Source organism: Acanthopagrus latus, chromosome 1, assembly GCF_904848185.1.
Source record: "Acanthopagrus latus isolate v.2019 chromosome 1, fAcaLat1.1, whole genome shotgun sequence".
Lineage (NCBI taxonomy): Eukaryota > Metazoa > Chordata > Actinopteri > Spariformes > Sparidae > Acanthopagrus > Acanthopagrus latus.
This window is the reverse complement of record NC_051039.1, coordinates 32724195-32743202: the sequence shown is the minus strand read 5'-3', so window position 1 is coordinate 32743202 and position 19008 is coordinate 32724195. Positions and strand designations below refer to the sequence as shown.

The window sequence follows — 19008 nt, the reverse complement described above, 5'->3', positions numbered from 1 at the left end:
ATTATAATGGAACAGTGTCAGACCTAAATGAAATTCTTTCATATAATGTTCAAATATACTGTATCAAGTTCAAAGTTTGTTAAAGTTAAAGTTAATTTTAATGTTAATTCATTTAAATGTTAATTCATTTTGTATTCGATAAATATTTTCTATGTTACAACACAAGGCCAGTATTTTAAATGATGTCTCAATTGAGGAATACTCTGTTTTCTCAGATGAAATTTTCAAGGGAAAACATCCGACTCTGTCACTCCTGTTCTGTCACCATGTGTCTCTTTGCTGAAAAGAAAGACAAAGGATAGAAAACTTTTTTTTTTTTTTTTTTTCACATCGGGGGGAGAGAGTGATTTCACTGTGATTGCATACTCTTGCATTGATGGGGTCTGATTAATAGAAACTTCTGACTGTTTAGCCACAACTAACTCAAAAGACAACACAAATTTGAGATAGTCTTTCGAAGTTGGAACATGACATCACTCTATTTGGATGGTTATTCCCATGTCAGTGCAGGATCATGTTTCATTTGGAAATCTGACCAGCTCTGCTTTCCTCAGGTCCTCTCCATATCAGTGCCATCTTTCCTGAAGACCAAAGGGACAGTTAATCAGAGGGATTAGTGTCTTTGTAAAACTAAGAGATCAGATTGAAACATTGACAAGGACTGTGAATGAAACCTGAGAGATCTGAAAACAGAGAGGGGACACTTACACCGTGTGAGAAACTGCACATTTGACATCTTTACAAAACTAAGAAAGTTATTTCACACACTCCCACATGGACAGTACACGCACTTTTAATAGTTTTCTGCCTCTTACCCTTGTATCAGACAATTGTAAAAAAAAATAATGAACTTTAACATACATTTTGTACTCATTGTAAAATTTAACCCATAACTGTATCGATTGCTACCAGTCTAGGATTTGGTTTTGACCCTGCCCTGTATTATTTTGTTTTCAAACATTTCAGCCATCAAAACCTCAGTTAGAGGAGAAGATATATATTGATGTGAGATCAAAAACAAAAGTATGTATAAAAACCTGGGGAAAAAGTTAACTGCTGCTAACCTGCAGCCGCTCATATGACACTTCTGGCTCCGATGCAGGGGATTATTAAAATGGAAATTTCCCTTGTGGCTTTGAGGAATTGTCCCTTTTAGCCTTATATGACCAAAGCTTGCATGTGGTGGCTGATGGATGGTTGATTGACAGCTCTGCAGCCTAAAGAAGCTCTGGACCTGATGGCATCTCAAATGAGATGTCAAAATATTCCAGTAGAAATGCAAGTTGGGTATTTTCAAGACATTCAACAGCGTACAGTGTCAGCCATTTCCCTGAAAGATGGAGTGAAGGGCTGATCAAACAAATCTTCAAGAAAGGAGAAAAATTTGATTCTGACAACTACAGAGGCATCTGGGTAGGTAGTAAACTGGGAAATTATTTTGCAGTATTCTAAATTCTAAACTTCCTCATTAAGCACAGTGTCATCAGCACAGAGGACAGATTGGATTCCATCCAAATTATAGAACAGATGACCACATTTCCACCCTGCACACACTGACTGATGAATATAATATACATGAATAGAAATATAATTCATGCTTGTGTAGTTCCGAAATGCTTTTGATTCAGTCTGACAGCTGAAATAATCTTTTAAATTACTAAAAAGTGGTATAGACCTGAATTTTCTGAAAAGATGGTCAAGTCTGTGGTTGGACCTTCATGTTGGGTACGCTGGTAGGGTAGATCTAATTTATTGTAGGACTTTACCGAGGGATTAGAAAAATTCATCTAACTACTTACAAGCTTTGCAATTAATTGTTTGAAACAAATTGAGTATGCCAATATTAGCATTAAGCTAAGTTGGCGCTATTTAGAGCCAACATCGCAACCTATGCAAGTGGTCTACGCTGTCGTAAGCATTTATACATGTGCACTTGTGTGTCTGCATTTCTGGTGGTGGTGAGCAGATTGTCAGCTATCATTTCCCCTTCGGCTCCCAGCTCTCTGCTGGGCTAGACAGTGACAGGCTGGACGCACTGAATGTGTGTTTAACATTGCTGCCTGGCATTACCTCTCGCTTACCATTTCAGTATCCATGTTAACAGGCCACACCCTTCACACTAGATGCTTGAGACATGCTTCTAATATGTGTGTCAAGTGTTGCTGCTGCGTCACATCAGCTAGAGTTTCGCCTAATGCAACATGCATGTGGTTCTTGGCAAAAATATACCTGAAAACAACCTATAGACAGTCATATGGACATTATACCAGCGTGTTAATGTCTGTATATGTAGAAAATGTTACAGACATGAAGAGAGCAGAGTTTCATTTTTTCTGCTTTTTTTCACTCCTTCTTGTTCCGCTGTACTTTTCCCTGCAGCATACAGTAAATACCGTCACACCTGTGTCCTGACATTTAACATGAAGAAAACTTAAATTAACACCTTCCAAAGAAAGATCAGGGTTACAGAGAAATTACCCAATATTTGAAATAAGTTGGACCAAATAAAACAAATCGATGCTTAACTGGGTTTAGTTCCACAAAACACTTCTGCTCTGCTTTGAGGGAACTCAAAAATATGGCAAACTAGTGATCAGGTGACCAGTGTCACCCACTCTGGAAATAGAGAATGGCAGACATATGAAACATGGCTGCCCAGAGAAGACAGGCTGTGCTGTTTTTGTGATGAAGGAGTTTTAGAGACTGAACAACACCTCTTAACACAATGTCAAAATTGGATACATTTTAGGAAGGACATCTTTCAAAAATGGCAGAAAGGCATTTCTTTAAACCAGCGTTTGCCTTCTTTTGCATGTGGAGAGGCCCTGACATTAAAATGGCTAAATCCCAGCAAATGAAAAGGTAACAGGGGGTAGGCAGTTGCTCAGAGGCAGTTGTAGTGACAGGGATTTTAGAAAACAAAACAAAACAAAAAAAAAACAGTAACACACAGATATCAGAAAGAAAAGGGGAAATGTGGCTACCAATGACTGGTTTATACCGTCACTTTTCATCCAGTGAGTCAGGTTACCAGGTGACCAACATTTGCTGACTGGGATGTTTCAATCATGAGCTCTAGATGATGCCAGGTATTCCAATCACTATCCTTTCTACACTGAAATACTTTCCTAAAAATAACAGCGAGACTCTGAATTATCATGGCTGGAACACAGGCATCATTAAGAAAAGTCTCAATAGCACCTGCATGATTAATGAATCACATCAGCTACGTGTGTGTAGGTAATTAGGTGCTCATTAAGGTCCAAACTAAGCTTTTGGTTTCCACTAGCTGGTCTGTCCCTCCTCTGTTACTGAGTTTAACACACACACACATGGGCACACACTCACACTCTCTCTCTCTCTCTCTCTCTCTCTCTCTCACTCACACACACACACACACACACACACACACACACAAAATGTAGACATTTACCTAAATGAAAACACATCTGGCAGTATAGTCATGTAGTATGCACCTGAATGGATCTGAGTACGCTGGATTACAAAGCTCATTATAAAGCTTGACATCTTTACATAATTAACTCAAGATATATAGGTGTGTGTGTGTGTGTGTGTGTGTGTGTGTGTGTGTGTGTGTGTGTGTGTGTGTGTGTGTGTGTGTGTGTGTGTGTGTGTGTGCATGCCTGCGTGCGTGTGTGTGTGTGTGTGTGAGCTAGTGTAGTGTAGGGTAAGCTACAGTTTAAATGGTTCCACTGGTTAAGCTTTTCATTGTATCGTATGTGTTACAGGTTTCTCTTCACTTTATACAGAAAAAAGTGCTTCCTGTGTACACAATTTTTCAGAAATCACATGCTAGCCAAACATTGATATACATACATATTCTATTTTGAAGTCTGTGTGTAGTCCTCTCTTTGCACTATTTCCCTTCATGCTGCTCCCTTTAGCAGCTCACAAGTCATAACAGGGATTTTAATTTCTAAATCACAAACCCAAATCAAACATACTACACTCACTTAGTTCGCAATGAAAGCCAGGGCCTAGTGAATATCATCTCTGATCTGTCTTTCTATCTGTTTTACAAGGTGAAATTGATGACCGGGCTTTAGTGGGTATTTGGCAGCAACACAGGAAAATGACAAACCCTGTATTTGACAGTGTGCTCCTAACATCCTCCATGGTCATCTGTCCTGATGGCAAACTTACATAGTTTCCACTCTAATCTTAGGGAGACAGAAGAATAGACAGCTAGCAGATTTCCATTCACTGTTCTTATGCACACTTTAAGTGATGCATAAAAGGCTGTAAAAGGCCAACATTTAAGAACAGTTCGTGGCTGACAAGGAAAATTAGGCCTGTTCATAATCAAAAAGCTGAGGTAAAATGTTTCTATTACATGATTTGGCTCCTTGCTCTTTAAGTATTTCTAGTGTTGTCATACAGCTAGCAGATATTCTTACATGCGTCTTTGCATGCAGCAAAGGGGCCCAGGCCGGGACCCAAACCTGGGGCTGCAGCAGCAAAGACAAAGCCTCTCTACCAACTGAGCTTATGGGCAGCTTCAGTATTGTAGAAAAGTCTGGCTGCACCAATTTTTCTTATGCGATAGGGGACAGAAATGCTCTGGCTTGTTTGCATGTCTTCAAACAAATGACAATTATCTTGTGCGGCATTTAATCCAGGATGCAGCGACTTGGTTTCAACTTGGGTAGCCGATTAAAATAGCTAAATCCATGCAAAAGAAAAGGTAACCGCTGCTAGCTTATTTACGTTCATGTCGTTAGACATGGGGACATCATGCAAATTCCAAACAGAAAGGCCCTAGCCAAGAAATGTTGAGGCAAGTTGTTACTATGCAAAATTCAGACATTGATAATATACCAGCTGCTTCTCCTGTTCCAAACTGGGTAAAATGACCATTAATTAAACAAAATATACATTGCATAATATTGTTAAAATACCAAAATAAGATAGCATTCCTGTATTTCATACTCAAGTGTTTGGTTTGAACTAGAATTAAGAGCTAGTAGAATACAATGAACATGCAGTGATGTGCTGTTCTGGACAGTGTGTCAGGTCTTTTAATTTGGTTACATAGGGCTTTTGCAGTGTTTAAAGGTTTAATATTTTTTATTAGATTAGTTGGTGTATGGGGAGAATCACTGGGTAGACATCTAAACAGGACTACACATTTCAGACTGGATGTTTTACTGTATACCATGGCAATTTATAAAAGGTTAAAATACATTTTTGTTCTCCACATTTTGGCACAAAAAAACAAAACATTGCGTCAGTAATGGGATAACTAGAACTTACATCATCAAGTAGGAGAAATTTGTGTGTATAATATTGGCTCATTTCAAGAGTAATAAATGAGTATGATAATAATTTTAACACCATGTATACTGACTACTAATTTGGTTAGTGAATTTGAAGGGGTGAGGGGAATAATATTTCTCATCTGCCCCCCCTGCACTACTAATCATTTATGTGCTTTGTAAATTGTCTATATTCGAACACGGAATTAAATAAACTATAATTATTTGATGTTTCTCATTTTCCTGTGTTTGACCTAAAACCCTATCTAAAATACTTAAATAAGTTTATATTTCACAGCCAATTTTCCAAAGAGAGAGCCAGAGATGCTCTGCAAAGACTTCTGAACAGAGGAAGGCTATGGTCCTGCAGTGAATGGAAAAACACAGCCTACTCATTCATGTAAAAGGGAATCAATTTCAAGTGTGGCAAGAGCGGTCTTGGGAAAAAGACACATGGTCATCCACCATAGTGCTGAACCTGGCTTAATGTATGCCAGTGCTCACTATGGAATGATAGTGAATAAGGAGCTGCTTGACCAAGCTATGGAAGAGGTTTAAGGCCACTGTAAAAAAAAAAAAAAGAAAGAACTAACCATGAACTGTTCTGAGGTTTAAAGGACCAAACCACTAGCCCTTTTCACACAGATACATAATCTCTGCAGCAGAGGTTCACCAATCCTCCGCCATTGTTTGTTCACACTGAACCAAGCAGCTCTGGTGTAAATGTGCACCAGTGTGTCAATTCACACTGCGAGGCGGCGCTGCGGATCCAAAAGAGTTGTGGCGGTCATGTCATGATGATGATGCCTGTGTGTTTTTTTCAATGTATTTCCCCCGGTATCCTCCTGTCAATTTAAACATGTACCCACTGACTGTAATCATATGGATGCTGTTATAATGTGTTTTGATTGAGATCCTAACCCACCAAACATCCTGGAAAGTGTCAAAGTTACGTTTCTCGGCATCAATAAACAGGATGCTGTCTGACACTCTCCTACAGGGTTTCTGTGGGGTCTTAAAAAGTCTTAAAAAGTCTCAAATTTGACAATCTCAATTTTAGGCCTTAAAAATTCTTAAATAACTCCATATTTTGCATATAGGTATTAAATTACATTTAGTTTGGTACTAAATATGTACGTTCATTTACTGCTTCCATCATCGCCTCATTTTTGTTTTTGTATTTTATTTTGGGGAACTGTGTTGTGAGATTCACAGTTAGCTCTGTGTGTTTTACTTCTTTCTGAAGTACCAGGAACATATGTGGCATTTTGTCAATAGCCCGGTTGCAGACTTCGACAGCAGAATCTGCTACAACTATGGGAAAGTGTAAATTTAACAAGTGTTGGCTTGAACAACCAGATTTCAATTTGTTAAAATCCGTACCTCATAATGAATTTTGAACGCAGTGTACACAAGAGGACCCTCAACTTGAGCACACTTGGTGTGAAAGCACTGGTGTCACACACAAAATCGGAAAGTTGTACCCCTCTCTCCTCCAGTTTGATGTTAGGAGAGGTATGTGACAGCACCTCAGGCTAACAGACAGGACAACAGACAGGCTGACAGACACAATGACAGACACTTCTCCACATTTAACTGCTGTATTTTTTTCCTCATATAAGTTGCAAAAGACACTACCAGTTACTGTTGTTTGGTCCTGTAACGTTGCTTTGTGGGACATTTCTCTTTATTTTGTGTTTAGATAGATAGATAGATAGATACTTTATTGATCCTGGAGGAAATTCAAGAATCCCGGAGGAAATTCAAGAAACTGTATGTGTGTGCATGCATGTATGTGTTGCGGGATCCTTGTGCACAACTGAGGTCACTATAGAGGAATATGTGTACTTATATATATATATATAGGGACTTTTGGCAAAATACTGCTGATTCTATGGTGTTGGCGTTTCAGATCTGATGCCTGCAGTGTACTGTAAGCGCATTAAACTACACACTACAATTGAAGCAGCGGTGCCTCCTCTGTATCAATCAAATACATTTATGGGTAGAGTAGATACTTTGTAATCTAAACATCATATTTATACTTTGTGCCTTCTGATTGCAGCAGTGAAAGAAACAAGAAATGGTGACAAAATAACATTCTAGAGCAGTAAAACACTTCCTCATAACATTTTAAAAAGCTGTGCAGTGTTTGGCAGATGAGAGGTTGTTAATCTTACAGATCTGTTCCTCAAGATGGATTTCTTGGAATGTATAAAATTACTCCGCTGCTACCTAAAGTAACGTGCCCCCAGCTCCTTAGATTTTCCTAATGCTGGGGCTGTTTTTGCCTGAATGCTTATAACTTACCTTTTTCAGGTCTATTTCTAATGAGAACCGCAAGACTCTGAATCTCTTGATACTCCAGTCTCACTTGCTGCTCATGCATCCAGTGTCACCAGCCTGTTACCATTGTGAGAGTTGGGCCACCCTTGAGCAGAACAGGGGAGCACTTTTCCAACCCCAACATGTATCAATTAATTAAGACCCAAGGATAATTAAGGTGGTTCAAAAATGTGGTCAATTTAAACAGGACAAAATTGTTACATTTTAATTTAAGTACATTAGATACAAATTACGATTGAATGAGTTGTTCATTGAAAATCTAGCCTGAAGAGCTCCTTTTTCTCCATCTTTCTCTAACTGTCTCCCTCTCTCCCTTGTCCCTCTGTTTACATTGTCCTCAGACCACAGGAAGACATTCTTAAAGCAGTGCCACAGATAGAGAAGCATGAATGTATGTATGTGTGGGTAGGTAGGTGAGTGATTGTTAGAGATTCTGGCAGAGGGCCCGTTCACCATAAACAAACTTTAAAAAAAAAAAAATGGAAATTTCATCCTTCTGCTAAGAGAGGTTGTTAGACAAAGAGAGAGGAGAGAGTGAGATACTGTGTGTGTTTGTGTGTGTGTGTGTGAGAGAGAGAGAGAGAGAGAGAGAGAGAGACGAGGAGTTGAGATTTAGTGGAAATGGAGAGAATGGAAAGAAAATTATTCACTTAACTGAACCTTTATATTTATCAAATTGTCTTCGGTGGAGACATTACTTTTTCTGAACAATGTCAGCTACTAGTAATACTATCTATACTATACTGCTTCTTCAGTATTACTGAATCAGACATATGTGTATTTTGGAATAGGTCAGTCCTCCTTTACCCCAGGGTCATCTGTCCCACTCCCATTCTGACAGACTCTGCAACTTAGTTTGTAACTGGCCAGTTGTAACAGTTTATCTACTATGGGGCTGGTTTGACATGATGACTGCCATATGAGCATCACTTGTCCAGATTTTAATTGTCACAGCTCACATTATTTGCTGCTTTTGATGGTTGTAGGTTTATTCAATTGTGTCCTGCAGAGTCCTATAGGCTCCCTCCAAGCACCAGGCTCACAATGTCAATCAAGGCAGTCCTTCAAATAAGACTCAAGATTCTGTTTTAACATTGCCTATTCCATGCCTCAGAAGTTTTGAGAAATACATTTTAGTAGTGTTGTAGTAATATTAATGTAGTAGGAGTGTTGAGTGTTAAATAAAAATGACTACTAAGGTGTAATTTGAGAAACTTTGTGACCAGGCTGCATTTGTTTCCTACTTGAAGACTGTCTATGTCCCTTAGTGTTATGTCACACATTCTTTTGGCTTGATTGGTTTTAGGTCAATTTAATGCCAACATTTAGATCTGTACTTGATGTTGATAACACCCTCTGAAATTACAAAATGAATGGTAAGGTTCCAGACTGATAAGTTTAGCAAATAAGTCTAGCGTTGCCAGGCTACAGTGGCGGTTTAATCTTAAACATATATTTGGGAACTGGCTCATTTTAAAGATAGAACGGTTATGCCGAATCACAGAATAAGGTATTATTATCCTGCAATTTCTAATAATATTCTTATTAGCAAGAATAACATGACAACACTTTTTTTCTTACTGTACATGTTTTTTCCTCATCAATATCACCTTTGTCTGTTTAAAAACAGGTTCATTGCTGGGGAAATATATACAGAAAGTTGTGTCAGAAGCAGCTTTTGGGTAATCTACTTCATAAAGTTGTGGGGAAGTGAAGTGTGACTATGTCTGCAAGAGATGGGACTGGCATCCAACAGAAAACTGAACGTGACTTTTTGGTATTCTGAAAATGAAAACCAGAATTAAACAAATATCCAACTGATTGTTGATATTTATAATCTTAGTACTACAAGTGGTTTTAAAATGATTTAGCATTCAATATGTTTTAATTGTATAAAAGATATGTGTATAAAGCAGGAACATGAAAATTCTGACATGGTGCATTCATGTGATAGTGAAAGACTTTAAGATTTCTACAAACTCAAGATATGAGAGTTGTTTTGATGATGTGAGGTACAATAATCTGTAATAACCGTAATACCGTTTCTATGATGTTGGCCCCCGAATGTTGTGTGATCAGCAAACCTCTCATCAGTGAACTGATGTACCTGATGTCCTGCTGCCGACACATATTGTCCATGTTGTTTCTGTCAGTATGTTCAGGATCCAGCTACAAAGGAAGGTGTTAAAGCCCAGCAGGGAAGTAATGGACAGCATTCTATCCTAAATGTCTATAATGTCCAGGGGTCTCATTCAGAAAAAAAATGTCAGGGAATTCACACTAACTGTTTGTGTACAAATGAGTTAATTAAATGAAAAAACAAAACAAAACAAAAAAAACCTTATGATCTATAAACCTTAGCGTACACTACACAGTGCATAATTTCCTTTATAAATCCCAATTCCCAGTCAATGCTACAATACATTCTCATGTTGCATCAAAGCATGTTCCTCTGTCTCCTGATAGAATTGTGTTTCCTACAAAGCCACCCAATTGTGCAGGTTCAGGTTAGAGGACCTTACCACACATATCTATGGTGAACATCAACACAACGCCAGATAAAATAAGGTCAGGTAAATATAATTAGGGCCCGAGCAGGGAACCTGCAAGGACCCTATTGTTTTTCAAAGGATTCTTTATTTTTTTATCTATTTATTTTTCTTCAGACAAAATTATTGCATTTTTCACTGCCTGAACATACCCCAAAACTCACCAAACTTGGAATAAAAGTCACACCTGGAAAATGAAATGAAAAATGTTATAATCTATTGTCGTCCTGAATTTCCATCACTAGGTGGCGCTGTTATTACGGAAAGGTTAATAGGTTAATAATGGCCATATACTTTGTTGCACATTCAAAAACCTTATATCCATGTGTTCAGTGAATTGTGCTGAGACTCGTGGTATAGGCCACGCCCATTTCTGCCGCCGTTTTTTTCTAAACTTGGCACACAGCATCTATGGACCCTCCTGACAAAAAGTTATCAAAAGACTTGTAATAGAAAATTCAGTTTTTAGGTTAATAAATAATAACTTCCTGCAGATTTGTTCAAAACAGGAAGGGTTGCATATCTTGACAATGGTGTGTTTGGCTGACATGAAACTTAGTATACTACTTTAACATGAGGCCCTGAGGGTCTCTGCAAAATTTTAGGCAATGACCACAAGATGGCGCCCTTTAAATTTAAATATTTTATAGCGCCACATCCATAGACATATAAAGGGTAGACGCCGCAACGGCTGCCGGGCAGTGAGAATTGCGGCGGCCATCTTGGGGCGGTCATTCTACGAGTTGAATGAACGTAAGCTACTGAGAAGAACGAAGAAAAGAGAATAATAAATACGTTTGAGTTGAGAAGCAGGGAGAAAAGATGCCGCAGCATTGCACAGCTTATTCCTGCTCTAATCGCCGGACTTTATTGAACAGGACTCGGGGGATTACTTTTCACAAGTAAGATTTAACATTACTATTTGTTGTCTTTTGTAACGATTTTCCGCCATACGTATCAATTTTTACAAATCAGTTTTCTACCACCCCAGTTAGTTTAGAAACATCTTTTTAAGGTCAAAATGCTACGTTGCGTTACTTTAATAATACATACAACAGATCATCTGATTGTAGAATAGTTTTGCAAACATGCGTTTTTAACTTGTGTGAAACTCTGGTGAGTTTTGTAAATGTGTAAATATGGTTTGGGGTGGGGATGTGTTATGTTCTGTTAAATTGAGAATGTATCTTTACATTACGTTTTCATTACATGTTATTCTCTCTGCTTTGTTACACAAGTCTGAGCATGTAACCCGCGTGAAAATCAGTTTCTATATCAGAGTTACGATTGATTAAATGCGCTGACACCTAATCGCGCCTGCTGAACAGATTACACTGAGTGGAACGGGTGACCGCCCCAAGATGGCCGCCCCAATTCTCATCAGCGCCAACAGGCAGCAGCGTTCGACGTGGCGTCTACCCTTTATATGTCTATGGCCACATCGGTCAGGCGGATTGACACAAAACTTTGTATAATCATTGCCACTGCCCTCTTGAGGATATCTGTCAAAGGACCTACCAATCCGCCACTAGGTGGCGCCCTGATGCCAGTTTAAAATTATATTTGGCCCTGTGCCCACAGCATAACACTTATGGTAATGAAATTCATGGGGGTGGTATAGACTAGCCTCTGCAACTTACACACCAGCAGGTGGCGCTATTTTCCATGTGAAAGCGTTTTTGGCCCATAAGTCACAAACCTTATATCTACATATTCCCTGCATTCAGCTTAATTATTTGGAGTAGGCCACGCCCACGTTCGAGTTAACTTTCTATTCGCAAAATCGCAAAAAATGAAAACGCAAATGAAAAACCTACTATTTCAAACTCCTCCTAGGCAATTTGACCAATTTGCACTAAACTTTGCGTGAACCATCTATGGACCCTCCTGACACAAAGTTATCAAAAAAAATTTGATAGTCCATAAAACGCCCGAAATTTAACACAACAAATACCTACATATTGTGTTGAAAGCAGACATTCTTACAGAATACTGCAAGAATGTTCAGAACTGTGTTCCATGTACTGATGAGGCTTTGTGTTAAATTTTTGTGCAAATCGGCCAATAGGTGGCGATCTGGTCGCAGTCTAATTGGTTTGAATGGAAAGTAAATGGGAAAATCTTAAAATCCTCTTCAAAACTCATCCACTTTCAACCTCTTGTTGTGCCTCATGCTTTGAGCTACAGATACCATTCCACCTCCTTTGAGTTTCTTCCTTAAACTATTTCATCACATTATGCCTTGTGTGGACATTTTCTTCAGCCAGATCAAGAAGCGGACCATCAACTCAGTCTTTGTCCTGGGAATCATGCAGCAGTACATGAACTTTTTCTGACTTCAGTGTACATTATTTAATATTAGCCGGAGCAGGCCACCAAATTATAAAGGAACAGCTTCTTCATTGCAAGGCATCGCATGTGGAAGCCCTGACGGCAGCATGCCCCATGGTGCGTGGACTGCGAGGGCCCATTCAACGCTGCTTGCAGCTTAAATTTAATGCTGTATTTTTATCAGCTCTGATTACCTTTTTGAATGTTAATATTTAATCATAAAACTATTTTATGGTTACTTAAAACTAAATGACAAATTTGAAAATCAAAAGCTTACTAATTGTTAATGACCTTGCTGGGCCCAACTGCAGTACCTTCACTGCCCACACACTTTGGGAATCACTGGTCCAGAGAGTGGATATTGGCTAATATCTGGTCGGCTTGAGTTACCCATAAGCGCTGTATGGACTGTCAAACACCTGTCTCATTTTATCCCTCTCTTGCTTGCCGTTGCGGCTGTGCCAGGCAGTGTAGGGACTTTGCACAATAGTCTGAGTCTACACGGCTTCTCTGTCAGTGGAGCTGATAGAAATGGTTTGTAGATGTGTCTAGTTACTTCTTTGATATGTCTGTGTCCAGAGGGTCTTATGTTTGTAGGTCAAACAGGAAGGACAGACGTTACATTTATTTAACAAATATCAATGTAGAAATTAATATTCGTAGAGAAAGCCAGAGAGACTGCTGCATCTGTGTAGGCTGACATTTTGATGTTAAAAAGGGTTCCTTTTTTCTTTTGGAAATATCTTTAGCCATGAGAACATCTTCAACAGTTGATATTTAGGTAAATCACCTTGTTTGCTCAAAGTTGAAGTGAAATGTATCCTTGGAGCAGGTCTAATTTTTTTTAAGGTCATGGCTTTACGTGGGCTTAAAGCCAGACAACAAGGGTTTAACCTTTCCTGTCAAATGTTTTTGTATTGCAAAGTCATACCACATATTGCCTGCCTATGGAGAAGAACAGAACAGAGCAGAATAGAATAGATTGATTCCTTGTGGTTAACACACAGTACAGACACAGTGTTTATAATTCTCGTTCCAGCAGCAGTCTTTTCAATAAACAGCCTGACAACTTGATTTATTGCTGCAGTTCACCACAGTCAGTTAACATTGCTCTTCTCTCCCTTTCTATCTTTGGGGAACACTACCACTACATCTGATACACATTGCACTCAACAAGCAGTGCACTCACGCCATTCCATAAAAACCTTAGACTTTAGATTTTAAACTGAAAGATTGTGAAAAAGCTGAACCCAAAACCTCATTTATTACAAACATACCTGAGGGAAATACCTCAGGGATTTTAGCTGATTTTGATTTTGAAACAAAATCGACCGAAATTAAGTCACAATCTCGAACTTCGTATTAAAAAATGGAATCGTCGATGCTGCCACACCCCTATGTCAAGTCCGATCGGCTTGCCAAGTGGAAAAAAGTGAAGCGCTGCGAGTCAACCTCCTCTAACTTAGCAGCTAGCTAAGCCAGTAGCTATTAGCTACAGCCAGCCAAGCGATAGCATGGTGTTACACCATTCCTGTTTGGCTCCCGCACCATGTTTGGGCAGTACAGGGGAGATGATTTCCTCCAGGGCTGAAGTCTGTGTTTAGCTTCCGGATGAACTCCTTTCACATATTAAGCTGATCAGGAAATAATACCAGGGAGCTTTGCTGTATCTTGAGGAGCCGTCGCCTTTATTCACAGCCAAACTGCAGCCGATTTTGTACACTTTTGTACACAGTTGCCGTCTCTACTACTGCTACTCCTTTTGCTTCTCCTTCTTTTCCCCTTCATTCACTGTCTGCAGGTATGCTCACTCTTGCTTGCACACTCACACCTCACACACCTTACGCACACACACCTCCTAAAAGGGGTAATATCGTTCTTAGAACAATGGCTACAACTACAAATGCAGGAGACCCATTTACAGAACTTGAACCCCCTCCTCTTTCACTGAGGTCGCAGGTGTCGAAGTATTTTAGATTTCCAGCGAGTTATGTTGACAATGTTCAGGTTGTCGACAAAAAAAAAAAAAACACAGTTTGCAAGCTCTGCAGAAACTAGATGGCAGGTAATTTAGTTTAAGTTTCCAGTTGACTGAAGATATGTTATCGTTACATTATATTGTTAATAAATGTTTTAAATTTGACAATATAGTGTGGTACATTGCGAACAAAGGTCAGATATTATATTGCATAGAAGGCTTGTCTAAAAATCTTATAGCAACCTGTGCTTTAAAAAAATAAATGTAAAAACTGAGAATCAAATCGAACCGTGACCTTAGAATCGAAAATATAATCGAATCAAGGATTTGGAGAATTGTGACACCACTACTTGAAACTAACGAAAGCAAGCTCTATGGACTTCCCCACAATGACTTCAAGGAGCAGCAAGGGAGAACTGATAACTTTAGTTCCATTTCACACCAATATGCCTATAGTCTTTGGGAGTTTGCACTGGTACAAGATCCCTACCTGCAAATCTACATGACAATACGTTGAATGTACCCAAAGTGAACTGATGTAGGATATACAGTACACTGATCAGCCAAAACATTTAAACCACCTTCTTAATACAGGATTGTTCAAGTTGCCCTTGTGCAGCCGGAAGAGCTCTGACCTGTCATGGCATTGTCAAAAGACCTCTGGAGTTGTCCTGTGGTGCTTCCATGGATGGGCCTTGTTCTAGCACGTCCCACAGATGCTGGATGGGATTGGGATCTGGGGAATTTTGAGGATGGTCTCTGTTCTGTTCCTCATGCTGTTCCTGAGCAGTTTTTGTAGTATGTTGGGGGCACATTGCTCCTGCTGGGGGACAACTTCCATCGGGGGAATGGCATTGTCATGAGAGGGTGTACTTGGTCTATAACAGTGTTTGGGTGGGTGGTGTGTGTCTAGTGGCACACATATGAATGTACGGCCTAAGGTTTCCAATCAGAACCTTGCACTTCAATGATATGATTGATGTTACTGACATCACCTGTCAGTGGTTTTAATGTTGTGGCTAATTGGTATACAGTACCATATAAGATATGAGCCTCTGAAATCAAATGTACAGGAAAAGGTTGTAACATCATTCAGACATTTCTAGAGCTCCATGAAAAATGACTCTACATCCCTGACTCTGTCTGGCCCAGTATTGTAACCAGTCAAAGACTGTAAGTCCCAGTATGGGCTTGCAAGTTGCTGTCTAGAACAATACAAAGTCTTAGCAGTAATAGACTGATTTCACATGTGATGTCACAGTATATGGTGTAAGCCTGCATTGAACAAGCACTGTCAAGTATGTCTGTATGCACGCTTGTGTCCATGTAATTTCTTTTTTCTTTCTTTCTTTCTTTCTTTCTTTCTTTCTTTCTTTCTTTCTTTCTTTCTTTCTTTCTTTCTTTCTTAATTTGACTTAATATGACTCTTCCTTGGTGGTCGCATCTATTGAGCAATGTTTCATGTTTGAAGTCTAGTCATTATCAAAATCACATTACCCATTCTATCTTGTTGGATAGGGCTACTGTATGGGGTCTGTGTGCGATGTACTGTCTCGTCTTTAGGCCAATGCAATTAGCAGTCTGACCTTGTGGCACAAGGCAGCGCCAGCTCTGCTACTGACCCCTAATGACCTCACAGCCCTATGTATGTGTGTCAGCAGTGGGAAGGTTATTATGCTGTTGATGGGAGCTTTGATATTAGGTCGGAAAACAAAAATGAGCAGAAACATAGCATCTGTGTTTACATCTTACTGTCAGTTGGTTCTTTTTTTCCATGGCCTAACATAGAGACAGAAAAGACAGACAACTAAAACTTCACATTGTCAGAGTGAGAATTGAAACACGTCATGGAGCGTGTTACGGCACATGCAGTAAAAACCTCTGGGACATTCAATTCTTTTGCAAAAGGCTGTTTCTTAACCAGCAGACAGAGGAGACTACAGGAGGTGGCAGCAGAACATCAGCCCAAACATGGCCTTTTGCAACGGTGTTAGGCTAAAATAAGAACAATACCTTCAATTGGCAGTGCCAGAAGCACACCAACAGCCACCTGGCCTTAAAAGAGGTAGGAGCACACAAAGAGACAAGCTGACCAGGTAAAGGCTTTTCCTGCATTCCATCACAATGTCTGTGGTTGATGACAGAAACAACTTTGCCATCACAAAATGCAAAGCCACCTCACTGAAAAATGCACATGCATCTCAGGAAAACCCAGCATCCAGCATAGCCCACTCACACCCCAACAATAGCACATCATGTTATGACTGCTGTGGCTGAGATTACATATCTATAATTGGACAGTGAGGATGTTCTCAAATTCATTGTGGGCTACATATGAAGTAAACATTTGAAGTTGTCCAACTTTATCTGGATTCAGACATAAAGGAAGACAAGAACATGGTTATATTTCCAGCGAAATTAGTAATTCAGTGTCAATTGGCCATTTTCCCCACACGTACCTCATACATACACATATGTGGGTGTGTCACAAAGCCCTGCAGAGGAAGTGATGCATGTTAAATAGAAATCATGCATTGTGAAGACCTGTTAGTCACAAAGCTGATTGATGATGGATTTGAAACAAAGATCAAAACATATGCAAAAATATTACATTCAAGTATAAAAGAGACAGCCACATTAGCAAATCTGAATGACCCCCGTCAATTTCTGTAAAGTATTTTCACTATAGTCTTCAGCTAGAGTGAAAATCTGTAATTCTCAGATGTGGTACTGCTCCTAGTTCCTGTTCTAGAGAAAGCAAACATAAGTCAGCAAGTACATTCAGATTACCGGCTGTGACAACTGCTTACGCTGAACTTTTTAGAAAAACATGTAGCTGTCATTACATTATTGTAACTATGACATAAAGAAGATGATAGCAAAATGAGGTTGTAACAAGTGAGCAACATCGGCAAAAATCAGTGGCTCACAACCGTTAGCCAATGAAGTTAACTCAGTTTGACCCTATGATTCACTCCACTGAAGTTTGACAGCTCAAATAGCAACTATCTTTAGCCCAGTGTCTGTGACTCTGTGTGTCTGTGTGTGCGTCCTGTCTCCGGCTTGGCCTGAGGCATGTTGTTGCTTACTTCATTAAGGCATGACAGAATCGCCAGACCACCACTGCAGACACACATGCACACACTGCAGCCTATTGTGCTGTGTGACAGCCCTACCACAGTGATTAGTGTCCAAGTCTTTTATGTCAGAAAATACCCAAAATGTCATTGAGAAGTCTTTGTGAAGCCCATACAGAGAACCTAAAGCCCAGATGATCATTTCTCTTCGTTAGTGTTTGTTATTAACATGCAGCCTGCAGACACACAAGTACTCCCTGTGCGTGGCCTTGAATAGCAGTGCATTACAGCAAATTAGCTTCATCGTCCACGTAGACAGACAGTCAAGAGTCAATCCAGTCTTTACCTGAGAAACTAGAAATAGTGCTGAAAAATTTAGTTGCTATTTGTTTTTATTTGTTCATCCATGCATTTATACATGCTTTGAGTCTTTTCTATACATTTGTTGGCTTGGCTTATCCTGGCCAGTCAGTGAGGCAGTGACAACAGGGCCACCAACTATCAAATGACTGGCTATATATTCTACACAACAAAAGTCGCCAATACTTGGTTATATAAAAGGAAATGTTGGGATTTGATGAGCAATTCTAAAACGTTAACCCTACCAAGAACTGAACACAGAGACACTTAAATGCCACTCTTTCTGGTCTCCTACTGGCTGGCTGTGGTCAAAAGACCTCACAGCAGCCCTCTTGGAGGTGGGGCATGATTTGGCCCTACTGTAGAGAGGGTCCAAGGCCCATTTCAGCAACATTTCAGTCGTGACTCTCCCCTCAGCCTCACAGAGAATATGCACCAATTCTATTTTTGACATTGAACTGCACAGAGCAGATCAAGCCAAACAGGAGGTTAAAAGAAGAAAGGCATAGTGCATCCAGTCATCAAAATCACCAGGGGCCAAATGTATAAAACTCTGTGTATGTTCAGATGTAGAAATCTGTTTAAACACAAAATGGGACACATGCATACTCAGTCTTTTTTGTCAGATTTACCATCCCCACAATTCACCATAAATGGTTCTAAGTAAACCCCCAGTTACCTGGTTTGCATACAATGGACCAGAATGTAGTTTAGTATTGAGGAGAAATGTAGTAATAAGTAATATGTAGTAATTATAATTAAGTATCATATACTTAATTAGTAAGTATAAGAAAAAGTAATAAATGATCAAATTCACAGATGAAAAGAATATTATTTGGAGGCTTCAGTTCTGGCTTTAGCAACAAAATGAACAAAGTGAAACAGCAGAAAGTGACAGAAGGGGGTGAATGCCGGAGCCACAGACTTTGGAGGAGTTCATCAAAAAGTGGTCTGATTTCAAGCAACAGGCTAAGAGACGCATCTCTGCACACAGTGAGAGTGTGCGAGCTACTGTAGAAGGAGAGGGGATCCCTGGGTTCTCTCCACTTCTCATCATCACGGGCCAGAACATCAATACAGTCCCTAAAAAC

The 19008-nt window shown here is 39.6% G+C and overlaps 1 long non-coding RNA gene across 2 annotated transcripts in view; it reads right to left on the bottom strand.

The window, feature by feature from the left end:
* Positions 1-302: 302 nt before the first annotated feature.
* LOC119028486 overlaps positions 303-19008 on the bottom strand; it is a 65013-nt gene continuing 46307 nt past the window's right edge. For both annotated transcript variants that reach the window (XR_005077724.1, XR_005077725.1), the window contains one exon: positions 303-581. This is a non-coding gene — a long non-coding RNA (uncharacterized LOC119028486). The remainder of the gene's footprint in view (positions 582-19008) is intronic.